At 39.4% G+C, this 21,922-nt stretch overlaps 1 protein-coding gene and 1 non-coding gene across 2 annotated transcripts in view; both read right to left on the bottom strand.

Annotated features, from left to right (window-relative positions):
• RYR2 (ryanodine receptor 2) overlaps positions 1 to 21,922 on the bottom strand; it is a 727,453-nt gene that overhangs the window by 555,753 nt on the left and 149,778 nt on the right. The window lies entirely within an intron of this gene.
• LOC112660934 (small nucleolar RNA SNORA2/SNORA34 family) lies at positions 13,737 to 13,866 on the bottom strand. Its single transcript, XR_003137323.1, has one exon. It is a non-coding gene; the product is annotated as a small nucleolar RNA SNORA2/SNORA34 family (small nucleolar RNA).

Below are 21,922 nucleotides of genomic sequence, written 5' to 3' on the forward strand. Positions count from 1 at the left end.
TTATTTCTTAGAGAGAGACAGCACAAACTAGGGGGAGCAGCAGAAGGAAAGGGAGAAGCAGGCTCCCTGCTCAGCTTGATATGAGGCTTGATCCCAGGACCCTGAGATCATGACCTGAGCTGAAGGCAGATTCTTAACCAACCAAGCCACCCAGGTGCCCCAAGCATTCAACTCTGGGTCTCAACTTAGGTCCTGATCTCAGGGTTGTTGTGAGTTCAAGCCCCACATGGAGCTCTGCACTGGGCATGGAGCCTGCTTTAAAAAAATTTAAAAACTTTTTAAAAAGTAGTGTCTACTGGAAATTTGATACAGATGAGAGGAACAATTACAAGCTTGTAGTTCTGAACACCTGGGTTAAATGGCAGTACCACATACTACACTGGGGAACAGAGGGAAAGCAGTGTGAGCCAGGGAAGGGGGTGTGAGGGTCAGTTTTAGACATACTAGGTTTGGGATGACTTTTGTCCAAATGAGACATCAAGTAGGCAGCTGGAGGCAGGAGTCTGAAAGTCAGGCAGCTGGAGGCAGGAGTCTGGAAGTCAGGTCAAATGTCACAGTGAAGATAAACCCTTGGGAGTGATCAATATGATAAGGTGTTTAAAGATCATGATGCTAATTGAGCTCAGTAAGGATGTGAACAGGTTAAATAAAGAGGAGAGAATCTCAACATGGACCTTGAATCCTGAGGCACACCAGGGGCTTGGAAAGAGAACATGAGGATGTGGGAAGAGCATGTTCAGCCAGGGAGAAGCATCATGAATGACAGTGATGGGCTGTAGGGAGAAGAGGAAAACCAGGAGCCAGTGAGATATGTGGGTTGCAAAGGGGAAGTGAGAAAAAGGTGGAAGATTACCATCACATCTGGCAATGTGATATTCATTGGGCCTCACCAAGTGTCATTTCAGTGGAGTGCTGAGAATGAGATCCAGAAAGGAAAAAATTTAAGAGAGAAAGGGAGGAGAGGAAATAGAGGTGTAGGTATAGAAAAATTCATGAATTCTGCTTTAAAGGGGACCAGAAAAATGGTATAGCAGCAGAGGGGGGTATGGAATTAAGGAAGAAAATATTATGGGGCTCTGTACTATTTCTGGCATTCTCCTGGGCACTATGGAGAGAGATGATCAAAACAGTCAAAACTCCTGCTGTCAATCAGTAATGTCAGGAAAATGATATAAAGACTAAAATAAAGCAGGCTAGGACAAAGATATAATGGGAATTGATATTTTAATGGCTGTACAAGGAAGAGCTTTCTGATAAGATGACATTTGTGTGAATGAAGTGGGAAAGCAGACCATGAGGATATCTAAGAGAAGATTCCAAGAAAAGTATTATTGATGTATTTGAGAAATATATTATCAGATATTTATATGCTGGTGGAAATAATCGTGAGAAGACCCAATAAAGAGGAAAAAGCTTATGATTGAGGGAGAGATCGAACAGGTGCATCGCCACCTGTCAAGAGCACAGGTGGAGGTGGTGGCCTCAGGTAGAAGCAAAAATGGAGTTCCTGGTAGGTTGGCTGATTTCACAGAGGGAGGATATGGAAGTTCTCTTCTGACTATATCCATTTTCCCAATGAAATAAGAAGTTAAGAGCTAGGGGTGAGAAACAAGAGGAGGGTTAGGGGAATATAAGATGGAACAATGAACTGTGTAAATGTAAGAGGACTTGAGGTTGAGGTCCTAAACACTAGCTGATATACACTGAAATAAAAGATCTAAAAACTCTAAAATACTATGAAATAAATGGTTTTATAAGGGAGAAAATGGAGGAAGACAATGGCCAAGGAGAGAAAATAAAATGCACTGCTAGTGTGGATATAGGTTGGACATGGTGAGTTAAATATCCTGAAAATACTTGCAACAAGGGTGCTTAGAGACCACAGGGATACAGAAGAGGTAGGTAAGCGAATACACTGGAGTACACATGTAATATGGAACCATGAGAGAAGAAAGAACAGGGCAGAAGAGGAGCAGGAAGGGATGGAGCACCTGGAAGTGTAATCCCTACCTGCTGCCCATGTAACAGACATCTCTTGAGTTCCTCCCTACCTACTATCCAGTTTAATTCATCTCAACACTACTTGAGACATATTGGAAAGGCTATTACAGTCATCTAAAAAAATATACCTCCACAGGGTGGAAGAGGAGGTGGGCGGGGGGTGGGGGTGACTGGGTGACGGGCACTGAGGGGGGCACTTGATGGGATGAGCATTGGGTGTTATTCTATATGTTGGCAAATTGAACACCAATAAAAAATAAATTTATATTAAAAAAATTACTCTGTAAATCTTGAAGCAGACTGATGGATTTCCTCATTGGGGTGGTGATTTACAACATTCATTACCCCTCTAGCCTATGCCTCTCTCTTCCTAGGCCACACTCTTCAAGGACAAGGACAATGCCTGATTCTTACTGCATCTCTGTCTCACATCATACCTGGAATATTATACATTTTCAATAAATGTTTGATAGATCAACAAATGAGTAAAAAGATGTAAATAAAAAAATAAAAATTAACAAAAGTCTAGCCAAGATGAGTTAGAATGCCAAGTCTCTCCCTTTCTAGCTACTTAACCTTGGAATAATCTCCTTCAACGAGACTCAATTATTTTATTCACAAAAAATAAACTACCCTTTCTATACCGCACTGATCACTATAAAGATTAAATTAAACATATGAAGCCCTTTGTAAACTGTGCAGTACTGTATTATTAACATCCACATAACTGGTAACCTGGACAAGCAGAGGTCACAAGCAAGGTCATGCACAGTTTCAGCAGCATGGCAAACCTGATCACCCATAAGAACTCAGCCTAGGAACACCTGGGTGGCTCAGGGCATGACCCTGGGGTCCTGGGATCGACTTCTGCATCGGGTTCCCTGCAAGGAGCCCGCTTCTCCCTCTGCCTATGTCTCTGCCCCTCTCTCTGTTGTTTCTTTGAATAAATAAATAGAAACTCAGCCTGGGTCAATATCATCCATGAAAGACCGTGGTCTTAAGCAAAACAAAGCTTAATGGAAAATGCAAAGAGGCTTCCATTCTGAGTAATATTAAGACCACACTTGGTTTGGATAGAAATATCACTAACCTGACAAAAGTACTTACTAAAATGTTCATCTAGAGGAAATGGACCGTTTAAACTTCACTGGTTTCTGATATCCTAGGCAGGAGGCTTGATCAAAAGCTATCAAAAATGTTCAATTTGACAACTTTTTTAATCTTTGGATTTAAAAAATTGACTAAAAAAATGCCTTAGAGGACAATGTGTACCATTTGTGTATGTCTTTTAAAAAAATCCAAATTGGAGTGACACCTGGATGGCTCAGTTGGTTAAGTGTCTGCCTTCGGCTCAGATTATGATCTCAAGGTCCTGGAATGGAGCCCTGTGTTGGGCTCTCTGCTCAGCTGGGAGTCTGCTTCTCTCTTTGCCTCTGCCTCTGCCTCTCCTGCTTGTGCTCTCTCTCATGCACTCTCTCTCTCAAATGAGTAAATTTTAAAATCTTAAAAAAAATAAATAAATTTATCCCTTTCTAGCAACCAAAAGGTGTTAAGTCCATATTATAAGCAAAAAACTAAATTTTGGGGTGCCTGGGTGGCTCAGTCAGTTAAGTGGCCAACTCTAGATTTCTGCTCAGGTCATGATCTCAGGGAGCTGAGATTGAGTCTGGCATCATGCTCTGCACTCAGCAGAGATTCTCTTCCTCTCCTTATACCCCTCCCCCTGCTTGGTGCTCACTCTCTGTCTATAAAATAAATAATTTTTTTTTAAAGTAAATGTCATATGAATAGAGAAAAAGAATTTCCTGCCTGGGAATCTTTGGATCAGCACTAATGAGGAAAAATAAAAACCAAGAAAATATCCCGCAGTTAATGTTGAAGGCATCTCGGCAAAAGATGATTTAGTCGATTAATAACTGAAACACAACCCAAAGCAGTCTTTCTCTTTTGAAATAAATGGGTTTTCCAAATTACATAGCCTTTTTGTATTATTCTCATCAGATTCTGCAAAATCCCAAAGTATCATGATCTATAGGTGAGATTTCCACATTATAGAAATCTCTGAATCCTTTGCTCAGCCCCTCCTGATGTCAATTACAGTATAAGGTTTCAACGTTAAGACCCACCTGAGACATCCGGGACTCTGTGTTTCACCTGTATTGTTAGCAAGGTTCTATCCACCTTTCTCCCGGTATTCAAATATCCTGTGACATGGTGTTTGTTCTACAGAATGTTTCTCCTTTGTGCGTTCTTCCCATGGAGCAGCACACTCATGAGTTATCTACAATGGCCAGCAAGGGACAGCTTATTAAACTGTCATCTGAATCCCTGGTTCTAATCAACTCTGCAAAGAGGAAGTCTCTTGCCCAATGGAACATAATGAAACTTTCAGCCCATCAGCACCTCAAAGGTCTGCGACATCTGAGTGGGTTCCATTTCTAAGGTTTCTTTTACCCAGTAGTTACTCTAACTACCTCTTTTATCAAAGATTGCCCCTCACCAGGACCCTTCCACAATAAATGGGCAGGAGAGGAAGAAAGGGCACTCTGAATATGAAAGTCTGTGTAATTTAAACTCAACAACAAATGGAAATGACAAGAAAAGTGGAGCTCATTTTAAAGAAACAATTCTTTCTTTCAGGAGCTCACAATGCTTCCTCCTCCTGCACTATTTAACAGTTTTGAGGGCTTTCTCCCTTCTCTGCTTCTCACACAATCTCACAGAAAAAAAAATTAGAAAAAGATTGTTGTAGAACTGTTTACAATAAACTGTGAATTATTTAAAGATCTTTTCTTTCAAGTTAAAATAAAAAGCAGATAAAAGCAACATTTATATGAGTGCCGGTCCTCAACAAAATAAAACTCAAAAGATAACTTTCAATTAGGACCAAGAATCACTCACAAGATAATACACAAGACCACAAGAAATGAGGTTGTAATGAGGACATATCCCATTGAAATTGACAATCAAATATTTTAAATTTTCCATTGCTTGGCTGAACTACCAAATTAAACTAGTGGTCATTAAGTCACAGAAACAAACCATGAACAACAAATAGTATTTGAAAAGTAAAAAATTATGTGTAACCCTATTTCGGAGCAAAAACCAAATCTAATATAGTATGAAGACAAAAGCCAAAAACCACAAAGCCAGAAAAAATATGAAAGGGGAGGGAGTTTCAGTTACTTTCAAAGTGAAGTTGTTAATGTTATACTAAAGTATTCAAATATTTCATAAAAAACACTGGTGTCCAGAAAGTGAATGTAAATGCCTGAAAATGAATAGCACTAACAAGCACCAGATAATTCAGTAATGCTGCTGGCACACATGGGGGTCAACCAGAGTGACAGAACAGCAGGACAAAGAAAGAAACTAGACTAAAACATTCAGAGTATCAATTGACTTCCAATTAAAGCTGCTTCTACAATGAGAACAAATATTCGATGACTGTTGATGAACAAAATTGTGTGATCCCATGAAGAGGGGGAGCAGAGTTTCCCAATTCAGGATTAGTGGATGGATCTTCAATCAGGACTGCACTCTCCGTATTCTCTTTATTGAGGGAGGTTTCCCTCCAGCTTGGATAGTCTTTTAAAGTTCCCAATTTACATCCAACCTGAGCCTAAATTTGTAGGTCTTGTTTTTGACAGTCTGTGGTCCCCATCTATTTATGTTTTAATGGAAGTGAACTTTTCCCTGCGTGTGCTGACCAATCCTACATCCTTACTGTTCCAGGATCCTCACAAATATGGAAATAGAGCTGAATTTTATTTCCACGTTAATAGGCACATTTTTATCTTCAAAAGCCTATGTCCATTGTCTCGCGCTGCTACTCAGTGCATGGTCAACTGTGCTCTGCACAAGCTACAGAGTTCAAAGAGAGGCATTCCAACAGAACCAAAAGGGTGTCTAAGGGGACAATTATAATACACATGTAAATTAACAAGTACTGATAATTACTTTAATTATTGTTTAATTACTTTAACAAGTATTGATAAAACATAAAAACAATGATTAAATGTTTAAAATAAAACAATTCCTCATTTTTTATGAGACAGACATACCTTAAAAGCTTCACTATAAATGGCTTTCAAGGAGTGAGACCCCACCTGAACTAGTGGGATCCCAATGGAAGCACTGAATGTGGACAGGTTATTTTTTTTCTAAGTTTTGAAATACCACCTTATACTTGGATGCAAATGAAAAATAACATTTAAGCAGCAAGCCGCAGCAATCTATTTTTTGTATAGTCCAGCAGATGCTGCTCTCCTTCTACAGAGATACCTTGATCTTCCTCTTTGGAATGAACTTTTCCTCCCAGACCCTCAGTCTAGGTGATTTGGGTTAAAATAGGATTATGCACGCCCATCCATATGTGGAGCATGCTTGTGACCAGTAGTTTCCATCCTAACGACATGACCCAAGTTGGTGCAATGAGACTCAATCCCAGCAATGGAATTACTAGGAAAGAGAAGCTCTTTCTCTTGGTCTCAAAGTTAGTAGAATGTGGGCCTGGAGCTACTGGTGACCATCTGGCCATGTCAGAGGGCCAACCTATCTGCATATGAAGCCAACACTGAAGAAAGCACAGCCAAGAACCAAGGGGACCAGTCATAATGGCACTATTTGGATCCCTGGAAATGGTCATGCATGAACTGAGACTTGCCCTGGACCTTTCCATCACAAGAGTCAGTAACACACCCTTCTTTATTTTGGCTTAAGCCAATATAAGTTGGATTTCTGCACATACCTCCGAAAGAGTTCCACCAGTAACTTGAGTAAATTGTTACAGCACTGACAACATCAGAACTTCAAAAAACCTCTTCAATGAAAGGAGGTCACTTTCTGTAGGAAAAGTCCATGAGGACCTTGTACTGAAGTGATTTCCATGAGGTCACTGCTCCTCTGCAAGAATCCATGTTATGTATTTTCTTAACCCCTTACACTTCAATAGTAACATGACAATGGTGACCTCATACCAACAGAACTCCTACACTTTTGGGGAAAAAAAATCTAGAATTCAATGATTTTGTGATACCAGAAAAATTTAACACCAGATGAAAACAACTACATATGGCAAACTCCTGTGACTTTCTTTTGTGCTTAAGCATTAATGGCAGTCTTAATGAGCAAGCCAAATGATCTATTCTCATGATCAAATCCTGAAAGAGAAAGGGAAAGATATTCTTTTATCCAAGCTCCTTCCTTCCCTGCTGGGAATATTTAAATCATAATTATTCTTCAGAGTCTTTGCAATCTTGCAGAGTAAATTCCGGATGAAAAAATGAGATGCTTTCTTAGTGTATATGCTCCATAGTGCAGCAACTGCTAAGAAAGAAAATTAAGAGCCCTGTTCAAGTGCACTGCTCTATGACCATCAAAAGCTGGGAACCTCCAGCTGCATAAGTTCAGAAGTATTATTCCAAAGAATAACAACAGCAAAAACATACATTTTTCCTTTTATAGGCAAAAAGTCCACCCATCTTTTACATTTTAATATTTTTAAGTTTATGTGAGTCTACTTGAAAGAGAAGGCAAGAAGAAAGTCTGACTAGGAAAAATGCTGATGATGACCCAGATGGAAAGATCATTCAATCATTCGTCTGGATGCCCCCAAATCACCCTAATTGGTTTAGTACCCCTTTCTGTTGTTTTTCACTATCATATTACAAATGCTAGTAATTATACCAGAGAATATGTCATTATTCAATTCAATACTAAGTCAAACCATTAACAGCAAAGGTCCACTACAACTCTATTCTAGATCTGAGGTGAATCATAGGTCTATTATTAACCTGGACATACCAGGTGGCTGTAGAGCGAAAGAACAGAATTCCAGGACAACTGGTCTGGCAGGTCTTTCCACAGACCTCATTATGGCTCCTCACAAGTGACCAAGGGATAATCAACATTTTCCTTCTCTGAACTGTAGGATCCTCATAGACCACCACAATAAATAATTAACGGATACTGACAGGGCCTCCAATCATTTCCCATCCATCTTTCAGGAAATGACCACACCAAAATAATTTTCTCTTGCAATATCTCAAAGTACCATATTCAAGCTTCTACTATCAAATGCTCTATATTAAATTACCTCAACTCAATTTAACTTCTTTTTTCTCTAGTTTATTGCTCTAAGGATACAAAGTTTACTGCCTGCTATCCTCAGGACTTTTTGTTACTTATTCTTAATACTAAAAAGAACTTTAGACAATTTTCTGTACCAGTATCATCTTTATAATCTTAGAGAAACCATTTAATTTTCCTAGACCTAAACATCCTCCTTTACAAAATAAAGTATCAGAACAAATTTGTGGATACCTAAGACTCTTATTTTAGTAAGTCAACATTCATCCTGTAACTCAAGTTGGTTCTCTGGACTCTACTCTAGCTCCTTAAATATGCGCCCCATGTGTATTTTTCCTAAATTCCTATTGTTTCCTGTCACCTCCCAAGAAAAAAAATAATAAAGATGCAAGTAAAAAGAACCCAAAACAAAATTTCAATGCTAGTCACTGATCTCCTATCTCACAATAACCACTACAGGTGAATGAGAGGTGAGCTAACACAGCAACCACTAAGTGTCTGAAATATGGAAGGTACAGCCTTCCTTTTCCTCCTTGTATTAGGGCAAATGAAGGCCATCAGTTGGTCATTAGAAATAAACCTTTCCAATTTGTAAATCAGGTTTTTGGTGTTTTACTATAATTTTAAAAGTGATGGATGATAGAACACAAAGATGCAGAAGAGAAAAGTTTGTGTATGTGGATTCCCCATATACTCTCAGAATATGCTGGAATGGATATAGGCATGGGAAATTCCTATTCACAATGCAAAATGACACTGAGATAAAGGTAAGTATGTGGTGAACACCAAAGCTTCTTTCTAATGCTTTCCTAAAATATATATAAAACGTGACATGCTACAAGTTAGCATTTGTCTGTTTAAATAATGGCACATCTATAACTTACTCTTTGCCCAAAAAACTATTTTAATGACTACGGTGCCTAGTCCTAAGGGATGATGGGAAAGCCATCTCAGTGATCTATCCTCCTCTTAGACCCTTTGTTACTTAGATGATATGAATGATTATAGCTTTGTGGTCTTCACACACGCATGGGGAGCAAATCAATGTTGCAATTGCAGTAGTCAAACCTAAACTTTTCCACATGTTCGATAAACCAGGCAATAAACAGTTAATACCACAATCTCCAAGTGGCTTGCTAGTGACTAGGAACTGTGCCATGAATTGGTGTCAATATCCCAGAAATCATTTTGAGAAGCAGCTCTACAATTTATGGAAACCATATAACCAATCATGATAAAGAATCTGATTGATAAGGAGTTCAGAAGTGATATGGATCCCCATTGATCTTAGTAGATGAATACCCACTCCCGATTTCAAGAACAACTGTGCACCAATAACCAGGAGAAGGCAAGTCAGGAAGGCTCAGATAGTACTGGGCCCACTGAGATGAGCCTTTGGCTAAAAGTAGGGGAAAACGTAGGCCTCTTGTTTAAATGATAGCTCTCTAGAATCGTTTTTTCTACTTTTTGTAAATACTATACAAAGAGGAAAATCAATGCATATGGACTGGAGTTGAGAGAAGAGATCAAGTAATAAAACCTAATCTTGTCAACATTTTGTCAGAATTTTGGAAAAGAATCATGGGCTTCTGAATCAAGACCCCAAATCCCTTTAGTGTTTGTAGGCACCTATATCATTAAGCGTAGAGGACACATTTTTCACAGCATCCATAAGCTCCTTTAAAACTTAACTAAATTTTGGGGCACAAGGGTAGCTCAGTCAGTTGAGCATCTGTGACTCCTGATTTTGGCTCAGGTCATGATTTTAAGGTCTTGAGATCAAGCTCTGCATCAGGCTCAATGCTCAGTGTACAGTCTGCCTGGTATTCTTTCTCTCTTCTTCTCCTTCTGCCCCTTCCCCATCACATGCACAAGAGTGCACACATGCTCTCTCTCTCTCCAAAACAAATAAAAATTTTTATGTAAAAAGTAAAAAATAAAAAATAATAAAAATTAACTAGATTTTTAACCATAAAAGAAAAAAAATCCCAAAATTATGAGTTTCCTGAGGGCCACACACATCATCTGAGTCTCCTACATTTATTGCAATGTCTAGAAATTAGTAAGTACCACTAAACGTGACAATGAAAAAAAATTACTGAATAAAGTATTCTCTACTTCCATACATCTAAGCAAGATTAGGCTATCTGGAAAGGTCTTCTGTTTCCTAGAATATGAACCATGAATCTACCAGCTGTTTAATAGTCACAGCAAAAAGAAAATTAATTTACAATCATGAGTATGTTTACAACTTTCAATTCACATATTTTAATTCACCCCCTCAGTTAAGAAGTTTGCTACCGTTCCAATATAGAGGATGTAAAAACGTTTTTAACACCTGAAATTTGATGACAAGCCAATTTCCACTGAACAGATACTTCAGATGTAAACTTCCAAATATTTCATAGGTTCTGTGTGGAAAGGAATTCATGAAGGAATTAAACACCACAATTTACTAACAGCCAAACTACTTTCTGGTAGTATTGTGAATTCTGTCTAGACACAGCCAAAGGGTTGATGAAGGAAGGGTGAGAGTGACACAGGAAGGCTCAAAGGTTCACTTTCAGGGTTCCATCTAATTTCTCTGGTTCCATGACTTTATTACATAAGAATCTGTATCTGTAGAAGAAGAGGCACAGGAGGGAGGAGACTTGATTCTTATTGAAAAATAAAGGGTTTTACTCTCAAGTTAAGGTTACTTCAGGATATTCTAGAAACAAAATGCCAGTGGCTTTAATAACCAAGGAAAATGAACACTCAGTGCATTCCCTGTGAGTTCCCTGAAGTCAGTTACTTAGTATTTCATGTATGACTGCCTAGTACTGATCAGTGGGCCCAGTATCTTGTGAGTCCTTAATAAACATTTACTGACTAAATTCACGACTCTGTCACTCTGAGGAAATATAATGATCTATAAAGTAATTCAAATAAAGAATGAAAGCCAAATTTTCTGCACACAAAATAACAAAATAGGCAAAGACAGAGTTGAAGTGTAACCCGTCAGAATTTTTAAAAATGGGCACCATGTTTTGTTTTGTTTTTTTCCAATTTAAATTATTTGTTTTTGTAGCTGATAGGGCTAGGGTTATTTAAGGCCTTGAAATAAAGCAAAGATTTAGGATATTATAAGATCAGCTTCATCAGAAGGCAGGAGGGAGATCTTGTTAAAAGAAAGGAGGGCAAAAAAAAAAAAAAAGAAAGGAGGGCAAAATTCAGTAGGTGGGAGCATCTTCCTCCCAGAAGCTGAAAAGTCTCTGGGGATCTTGAAGGTGGGAGCAGAAAGCTATCATTCCTACAAATTTCAGGCAGTTTACCTAGAACTTCTAAAAGAAACTTCAAAAAACTTCTCATCTTTTGACACTTTACTGGTAATTATACAAGTGGGAGAACCACATGGAACTGTCCAGTAGGATATATGATCCAGGGTTCTAGCTAGAGGACTAAAGCAAAGATCTATGGAACATGTAGAGAATTACTAATACCTCACCTCAGACAGAGTTGAACATCCAACTCTCTTTGATTGATAGATAAAGTTCTTATCAACATACATTCCTATAGTTGGTATTTTTTAATGATTAGGAGAGCTGTATCTAAATGGAAGCTTTGATTTTCAGAACTTCTAAACAAGTTACATTTAAAAAGGGCATATCCTTCCCAAGGAACACTCCACAGAATATATAAACAACAACAAAAATAACAACTATAAGACCACCCAAGCTGGGAATGGCAAAACTAATAGCCATTACACTTGAATGATGCGTGTTCTAGCCATGATACATGCATAAAAACACTGTGAACATTAATCAGAAATTCACACGATGGAAACAGTATAAAAAGTCCACCAAAAAAGGGGTCCATCAATAACTAATAACAAATTACTTTTTTTAAGATTTTATTTATTTATTCATGAGAATAATAGAGAGAGGCAGAGACACAGGCAGAGGGAGACGCAGGCTCCATGCAGGCAGCCCCATGTGGGACTCAATCCCAGGACTCCAGGATCACGCCCTGGGCCAAAGGCAGGCACTAAACCGCTGAGCCACCCAGGGATCCCCACTAATAACAAATTACTAATAAGACCAAGAGAAAAAGAAAAAGCTACCTAAACACCAAAATGATCCTTTATGCCATCAATTTCTCTCTCCAAAACAACAAAGAATTCTGTTTACCTGATGGGCTTAAGGTTGCACAAGGAGAAATTTCAAGATGGATAAAGCATTCTGTGGACCTCTAAAAACAGTCTAAGTCCCAATTCAGTCATGTGGTCTCACAGTAGAATTAAAAACCTTTTGGGCATTGAAATGAATTGCAGATCCTTGCCAAACACTAATATATAATTTTTGGGGGAATATAGAAATTATATCAGGGTATTTCCTCTTAGCAAATATTCCCTACCTACAAACTTGTGTTTCTTCAGTCTTCACATTCTTTCCCCATAGGCTTCTCAGATTTCTCCCCCAATATCTTATCCTACTATGCAAAGCTGATAAAAGTATCAGTTATATACGGTATCCGAAACATCCTGTGGATGATGCAGTGAACAAAAATGCCTTCGGTGTTGAAGTACATTCAGGCAAAATTTCCTATCACTAGCATCCAAAACCTTCTCTCCTCTGTTCACCTTTTCTAATCTGCTATGGTCTGAATGTGTGCCACCCCCCCACTGCCCCGCCAATTCACATTGAGAATCCTAAAGCCCAAGTGATGCTGTTGGAAGGTGGGGACTTCAGAAGGTGCTTAGATCACGAACATGAGGTCTTTATGAATGCGATTAGTGTCCTTATAAAAGAGACCCCCGCAAGGCTCCATAGCCCCTCTACCACGTGAGGACAGAGAAGTCTGTGACCCAGAAGACAGCCCTCACCTAACTATGGTGGCACTCTGACTTCAGATGTCCAGCTCCCAGAACTGTGAGAAATAAATTGTGTGGCTTATAAACCACCCAGTCTCTGGTATTTTGTTAACACAGCCCAAATGGATAAGACGTCATGTAGAATACAGAAGGTGCTATCTAAAATTAGAAAAACATTAATTAGAAACAAGCTATAGAACACTAGGTCAGTAGAGAAAAGACCTCATCTCATTTGGCATCTAGTGGGCAAAACAGGCCTCCTTATCACAAAAAAAAAACCCCACATGAGGCCCAGAGATCCTAAGTGATTTGTGAATCACCACCCTGATCCATGGCAAAGAAAATAAGATTTCATGATGACTCCTTTAAAAAACAGAGTAGAGTAGGATTAGGTGGGAGGGCTTAGAGAGGTGGAAAAGGCTTGACAACACACAATGAACTAGTTAGGCCATGAATGCAGTGTGGACATAAGCCTCCTAAGAAGGTAGTCAGGTCCAGAATGCCTGACTGTGCAATCTTCTAATGCCACATACATCTCCCTTCATTGGGGAATATGAAAGAGCATCTTCCGTATTCATAACCATGTACAATGTCATGGAGAGATTAACCAAGTTTTAGCCTCGAGGGGAATTTATGTGGGTAAAACAAAATACAGGAAAGGTAGGATATGTATTTGAAAAAACCATGTGTGCTGCTAAGGCTACACCAGGGCTCTCCATCATAGATTCACATACACCTCATCAACACGAACTACGTTTGTTGACAAAGTTCTTTTTTTTTCCCCCTCCATAAACTGTGTTCATTCCAACTGAAAGCCATTCCCAATGGGGTGCTGAATGGCTTACAGACCACAGAAACACATTACTCTTGGCTCCTGTTTGAAACCAACAGCTAGCAAACCACTGGTCTGGATTCAGGGCTATGCTGATGAAGTGTTAAAAAGCTCTAATTCACTTTATACACCTCTGTTCGGCAAGGCATTTAACTGGCTTCAAAAATAAACAGTGGGACACCTGGGCAGCTCAGTGGTTGAGCATCTGCCTTTGGCTCAGGTCATGATCCCAGGGTCCTAGGATCAAGCCTGACGTTCAGGCTCCCTATGAGGAGCCTGCTTCTCCCTCTGCCTGTGTCTCTGCCTCTCTGTGCCTCCCATGAATAAATAAAATCTTTAAAAAAAAAAAAAAAAGGAAAAAACAAGGCAAAAAAATATATATAGTCCTTTGATTTTTTTAATATAAAGTTGCTCACAGACAAAAAAACCAGCTATATAAACAAATCTCATGATCCTCACTCATTATGCTAAAATCATACTCTTCCTAAAATGACCACAGATGTAAATTGTATACAGGGAAAAGTATACTTCAAGTTACAACTAGTCATAGATTTAGGAGTACCATTTTAAAAACAAAACCATCCCAGTAAACAACTGACTTCATTAAGCCACTTATGAGGGACTGAACTAAATCTACATTTAGTTAACAGATAAACATGTTTTTTTAAAAAACTGAATTATGTCTCTACTGTCAAGGACAATCCCTTAAAAACACCTCCATTTGGGAAAAAAATTAACATAATTTTGAGAGACTTTATTATTCATTTCAAGTGATTGTTGGCTGCTATTTTTCATTTTTCTAAAGCTATTTGGCATTAAATGACTTGATAACAAGTCTGAAACTGCTGTAACTAACATGTAAAAGAGAGATTTAAGTCAACATTCTCTTTTAAGTAAATTGGATAGCCTTAGGAATAATATTAGAAATATTTATTTTTAAAAATATTAGAACTATTACTAGAGTGACATTTGCCTTCTCTCTGTTGAGGCTAGCCATATTGTAAGTCTGGGTTTTTTTTATTCAGTGTTTCCTACAGTATAAATAAAAGATAGTTCTTTTTTCAGAATTAATTTTAGTTCTTTTTCTTAGGGCAATAGTTCAACATTTTATTCACCTTTCAGATTATCAACAAGATTTTAGGATATAAAGAAGAGACCTAGATGGCACTGTCAAGGGAGAAGGCAGAGTTCCATTAAAAAATAAAAAAATAAAAAGAAAGAATGTCCTCTTAGGCTGGTGTTTTTCTAGATGAACCAACAGGGATGATGCTGGGGGTATAACTATTCTACAACAACCCACAGGGTCTTCACCTGGCCAGGAACAGATGCAGAGCTGGCAGGAGGTTCGTTACATCTAGAACCCAATGAGGTATACACTGGGCCACTTCAGTCTATATTAGGAGCATGGGGAATTTCAGTCCAAAGCCTTCTGCGTTTAATTTCACTGTGCTTGGCAGCCTGGGTGGCTCAGCGGTTTAGCACCGCCTTCAGCCCAGGGCGTGATCCTGGAGACCCAGGATCAAGTCCCACGTAGGGCTCCCTGCATGGAGCCTGCTTCTCCCTCTGCCTGTGTCTTTGCCTCTCTCTCTCTCTCTCTATCTCTCATGAATAAATAAATAAAATCTTAAAAAAAATTTCACTGTGTTTTGAGCATCAAGCTAGAATGAAAACCTCTCAGCATATGAATCTTAAGAAGTGAACTAACTGGTATAAAATGCCAAGTCCCCAGCCCCAGGCAAGCGTGCTAGGTCCAGTGTGCACAAGTACCAGGATATAAGCAAAACTAACACCCTTGAAGAAGTCCTAGCACAAGAGCTCACACCCAAGACTGGCTTACACCTTTACCCCCGATTACCAGCATGACCTTGGGGAAATAACTGCACTATTGAAAGCCCAAGATTCTGCTTCTGTAGAATGGTTACCACACCTCCTTGAATTAAAGTGGCTGGCACAGTCTGTGGCACCCTGTCAAATGCAATTGGTCTACCACTCTTCTCCACCCCTCCCACTTGCTTCATGTCACTGCAGGCTTTTCATTCAAGCTATGTATCAAATAGAATTCAAAAACCATGAAAAGGAAGAGAGCAAATAATGTGTCTTAGAAAACCTTTTTATATAAATTTTGGACACTACAAGTCTTTACCATTTACACATAATTACTATTGAACAGTAACTGACATACATGTCCCCCCCCAGCCCCATTCCAGAGGGCATCCTACAAACCCTACAAATTAACACCTGGCCTCCTCCATGGTCTTGTCACCCTTAACCACAAATTTCACCACTAATCCCTTCTTGTCTATACTGTAAAGCAGCACTCGGCTTTTAAACACTCCTAAATGGTTAATACAGTAGGGGACAAGTTCAAGTCTACTGAGCTACTAAGTTCTGTCTCACAACTATCTACTTAGATACTGTTCCTGACTCTCCATACAGTTCTGAGATCTGGAGCGCTTTTCTAAATGAATAGAGCTACTACTTAGATCATTAAAGACTCATTAGGACAATCATGCCTTCTAAAGCGTAAGCGCTGGTCACACTGTTAGTGAGAAAAAAGCAGGTAAGCAATGGTTTTGAAAACAGAAGGGACAAGACCAAGCACTTCAAGGATACAGAAAGGAAACAAAAGCACATGGGTCTGGAGGGAGACTCTTGCAGTTCCAGAAATCAGGGAGAGGTGAAATATGCAGCAATTTAATACAAACTCAGGAGGAGTCCAACTATATTTATAGCATCATGCAATTTTTCCACCAAACCACAAAAGTATTACTGAACATCACGACACCCCCTCTAACAGGTTTGTTTAGATTTTCACTGGAATCCATATTTGATGAACTCATAACTCTGAAGTGAGGAGGGTTCCCCTTTTCACCATCCCTGGTGACCTTCACCATTAGAAAGGATTCTCTTGGGCCTCTTTGTGTCCCTTTCTCCCCTGTATCCCCAGGAGATGGCTTAACCTAGCTGATTGTTAAATCAGAGATCAAAGAGGCTCAGCTATGCCCTTTCCTCCTCTTGAGAACAGCTGCCTACAAGAAGAATGGTCCCCCCAACTGGTAATAAACATTACCCTTGCTCTATTCTCTCATTTCCCAAGTTGTTCAGAATCCAAGCAGGAAAATGGATGCTATCGGCTGGGTCTGCTCAGAGACCAAGATGCTACCACCTCCCAAGAAGGCTCAAACAAAATCTAATCTTTGGAAACACAGCCCAGTGGTTAAGAGTAGAGAATCTAGGGATCCCTGGGTGGCGCAGCGGTTTGGTGCCTGCCTTTGGCCCAGGGCGCGATCCTGGAGACCCGGGATCGAATCCCACATCGGGCTCCCGGTGCATGGAGCCTGCTTCTCCCTCTGCCTGTGTCTCTGCCTCTCTCTCTCTCTCTGTGACTATCATGAATAAATAAATAAAATCTTTAAAAAAAAAAAAAAAGAGTAGAGAATCTAAAACTGGGATACAAGAGACACCTGGGTGGCTCAGTCAGTTGAACATTGGACTCCTGGTTTCACTCAGGCCATGATCTCAGGGTTGTGAGATGGAGCCTCACATCACGCTCCACGTTCAGCATGGGTTCTTTCTCTCTCTCCCTTTCTCCGTCTGCCCCTTCCCTTCCCCTGCTCATGCTCACTGTCTAAATAAATAAATAAAATCTTTTTTTAAAAACTGGGATCCCATGTTTGAAACCTTTTGACTATAAAAGTGTGGGTAAAATTCTTAAACTTTGCTGGGTCTCAGTTTCCTCACTTATAAAATGGGGAGAGTAATAATAACTCATATGATTATTAATATATGTGAAGACCTTAGAACAGTGCCTGGACATAATAAACTAAGTAAATTTTAGTATCACTAAATATATTACCATTTTTCTCATTTTTACTATTACTATCTTGTCCCACAATATAAGACTTGAAAGAAAGGATTTGTCCATGATAGGTCACATTCCATTTTATGAGTTCACATCTACAGGAGGACACCAAGAATGATAAACTAACTTTAATGGAGAAATTGTAGGAAAAACAATCAGTTGGCCCACTGTGGGCACTGCCATCTGAAAAGGCAGTCTTGCCTCATAAGAAAAGGAAACCCCATAAGTGTACACCATTTGGCGCACATTTGTATTTGGTGTTAGACATCATTTCAGTAATTGCTCATCAACTGCCTTCCAGATTTTTGATGTGCATGAATCTGCCTGATGATAGAATGACTGAGGCCAACCTACAAGTGGTCAAATGCTTCTGGGTGACAGAAGAAAACCTATGCCTCCTTTCCATTCAGGGTTTTCTATAACCCACGACCATTATTTCTCTCCCTCTATCATGTACCTTAAAAAAAATAGGAGGAAAGAAAATTGTGTTGACACATCAGAGTATATTTTAACTGACCAAATATGCCTATGGCTAAAATTCTGGCTAAGTTGCCAGAGACCTTTCATCTCATTAGTAACTGAAATTGAGTTTATGCCTTACCTTAGGAACACAAGTGCCCCCTCTGCCGATCACAGAGCCATACAGTCCTGGTAATTGGCTCCAAGGAGACCAGCACTGGTTTTAGGGACACATGTTATCTCTACAGGGCAACTTGCCCTACAGCAGGCACCAGGACCACTGCTCAGATGGAAGCTTCGAGAAGCACCTCATTTTAGAGAAGCACAGTGTGTCTGAATTAACTTAGAACAAGCCTGCTCTCACATTTACCCTTGAAACAATAATACAAAGAAGAAACATAAGTTTGGGGGGGAGGCACCTGGTTGGCTCAGTGGTTGAGCATCTGCCTTCAGATCATGGCATGAGCCCAGCAACCCAGAATCTTGTCTCACATCTGACTCCTCACAGGGAGCCTGCTTCTCCCTCTGCCTATGTCTCTGCCTCTCTCTATCTCTCATGAATAAATAAATAAAATCTTAAAAAAAAAGAAAGAAACATAAGTTTAGGGTTGGAAAATACTGCTGCTACTGGACTATTAAAAATTCTTTCCGAGCTAGTGTGTCTGTATCAGAGGTATTGTTCAAAACCTTAAATAAAGACTGAAAACCTTAAGGAAGAGGAGAGACACTTCTTCCTGGTATACTCATGAAAGTCCAAGGCAAGAGAGGGCACCAACAGCAAAAAGATAGGAACTCTGGCTGGCCCAACACAACAGGTTTAGAGTATGTCTGAACACATAACACTGAGAGTTTCTCTCTGGCCTATTTATTATGCACCAACTTATTACATACCAACGTGTCCCCAACGGTGGCCCCACGCCTCCATTTCCAAACATCTGAAACAGGATACAAAACATCACACAAACGCAATATTCCCAGGATAAAACAGGCACACAAGTCTTCCACAAGCCCACTGGCTTCCCCCCTCTCCATAGTACTGCCAACGGTTATTCTTGAACCTTTCACACCATCTGCTCTGGATGAAGCTGTTCCAAATGTGTCTTCCAAAAAAAGAGAAAAAGAAAGAGAGCAAGGTCACTAACCATTCCATGGAAAGGCTATGAGACTATTGACAAAATGGGAAATGTCAACACAATATTCCCTGTAGGTCCATAGCCGTTATGGGCCCACTGGCCTGGAAAAAACAAAACAAACCCATGTGTGTACTGACCACCACCCAGAAAAATGTCACTTCAGTAAGACGCTTTTATAAAAAGATAAAAACATCTCCTTTCTTCTTAAATCACACAGATGCTTTAAATCCAAAAATACGTAGGAATTCAGTTATTAATTCTACTTCTGAATACGGAGCTAATAAGGCAAATAGTAAAAGAATTTTCTTCTCGGAAAGCTGGCAGTACATGTGAATAAATAAAATATAGGTGCTATTAGCAAAATGTCTGAGATGTCCTGAAATTTCCCAGTATTTTCATTCCCTTCCCTTTTAAAAAGTCTTTCCCAATGATCTTTATTCCTAGGAAGTATGCGGTGTTAGAAATGTCATGCTTGTGACCAAAACAAAATTAATCAAATCGTTATTTCTGATATTGACTGCTTTCTTCAGAGAAATCATTCTGCTTCTGATACATTTCATAAACTAAATTTAATGTCTTAAATAAGCAACAGCATAGATTAGCTGGTATTTCACCAAATCAGTGTTTTCTTTCAAGTCTTTACTAACCATAATAATAAATTAACAATAACAGAAAAGTTACAGATTTTAAAGAATATAAATGCATAAGATACTTTAGCTACCAACTTTCACTATAAGCAGACATATCTTCAACGTCTATTAATGAAAGAGATAAGTCTACTTTGACTTGCAGGACTCCTTCAAAACAATGAGTAGTTCTGACCCCAACCAGCACTTGATAATATTCACCTGATATTCCTACATGCTCAACTGGGAAATACCTGTTCTTGAGATGCTATCGTGAGGACCATGAACAATATATACAGTATCCATATAGTAGGGGGCAGGGCACAAGAGGAGTTCAATAATCCATCATAAATACTATGTAACACATAGTCATAGCCCATAGTGTACACACACACACACAAACACATACAGGGCAGGGAAGTCTGTTGTGGTTCTGAGCACAATGTCCACCACGTTAGGCTCTCAAAAGACAGTGATCAAGGAATGAAAAAAGGAGAACCCAAGATTGCTTCAAATTGCACAGCTTTCAGTAAGTAAGCCTAAGTAGAGGCTGGAACACGTGGCCCCCGTCTCCTGTTACCTTCAAATTCATATTAATCTCTTGTTCTGATACTGGTCTTTGGTGCCGGGTCTCACTGGACAACCATGTGACGTAAGTGTTACCCTCCTCATTTACACAATAGGAGTGAAGACCTGGCGAGGAGATTAGCATCCTTTTCCTCCTTTCTATCTGAGGGTATCTCAGTTTTGTGCAGTTACCCATTCCTCCCCCACAAAACCATGTGCTTCAAGGGAAGGTTATTTTCACTTTGTTAGCAATTATTTCAGAAATGGGCATTTGACCAAACTCTAGTTACTGAGAGACAAAAGAAGCCTGGCTTCTGGAAAAATGTTCCTTTCTGCTAGGAAACGGCCCCCAGGAGAGATGGTTCGGTTTCTTCTTCTGGATAGTGCCACATCTGATTATGATGACTAGAAGTCCCTCAGCCATGTTGCAATGAGTTAATAGAAGAATTAACATCAAATGTAGCAGAACTAGAACAGCCAATTTCAGGCAGGTTCTACCTCAAGACTTAAGTTAATAAAATCCCTTTGGTATAAGGCATTAAAAAATCAGTCTCTTATTTGCAACCTGAAACACCCCATATAGTGAGCGCCTTATTCAGACCCAGGCCTCTCTGACACCCGAGCTTGCTCTTTTGGTTGCTATATGTCAGCAGGAGCTGAAATATAGTGCTGAAGTGCTGAAGGCCAACGTGAAGATAAAGCACTGACTATGTGGCAGGTCCCCCCTAGATACTTTATATACATTATTTAACTTAATCCCCAGGGCTCGAAATTGGACTCTAGGCTCAAATGCCAAATTCACCACAATGAGCAGACTCCTATGGAAGGCTAGATGTCACTAAAGTTAAAAACTTTTTTTTTCCCTCCTTGTAAGTCCCTCCTTTGCAATCAACCTTGATTTGCAAAGTACGGAAGAAAGAAAATGAGCATAGGGGTTGAAACCCATAACATCTTGGGCCAGTTGTACAATTTCTCCCAGCTTGCATTTCCTCAACTATTAAATACCTCCTCTGGGAAGCTAATGTGGTATAGTGGGGGCTGAATAATCAGTACATAATCATAGTTAATAGTATTCCTGAATCCACCTACAGTAACACTAGAAAAGAATCCATAAGCATTGAAATATTGGGATTGGTCTCATTAATCCTGTGATCATAACCGGTAAGTCAGTCTCCATTCAGCAAGGATTCCTCTTAATGTTTATCCACCATCAACTTGAAAAATAACCCTTAATAATCTATAATCTGATTTATCTTTCCAGAAATGACAAGGAATTATTAAACCCCACTGGCATTTCCTGAATGGAAGAGCAGCGATGAAAAATAAATGTGCATCTAAAACCTTAGAAATGATTTCTAAAAACCTTAGAAATGTTAACAGGGTAGCCACCCTGCATATCGAGATACAGAATTCATAGGCCACTAACGTATTAGTCACTGAATGATTTTAAATTTTGCCATTAATCCTCTTGTCCTCATTAAGTATTATTTCACATTCTGA

This window comes from Canis lupus, chromosome 4, assembly GCF_003254725.2.
Source record: "Canis lupus dingo isolate Sandy chromosome 4, ASM325472v2, whole genome shotgun sequence".
In the NCBI taxonomy this organism is placed as follows: Eukaryota; Metazoa; Chordata; class Mammalia; order Carnivora; family Canidae; genus Canis; species Canis lupus.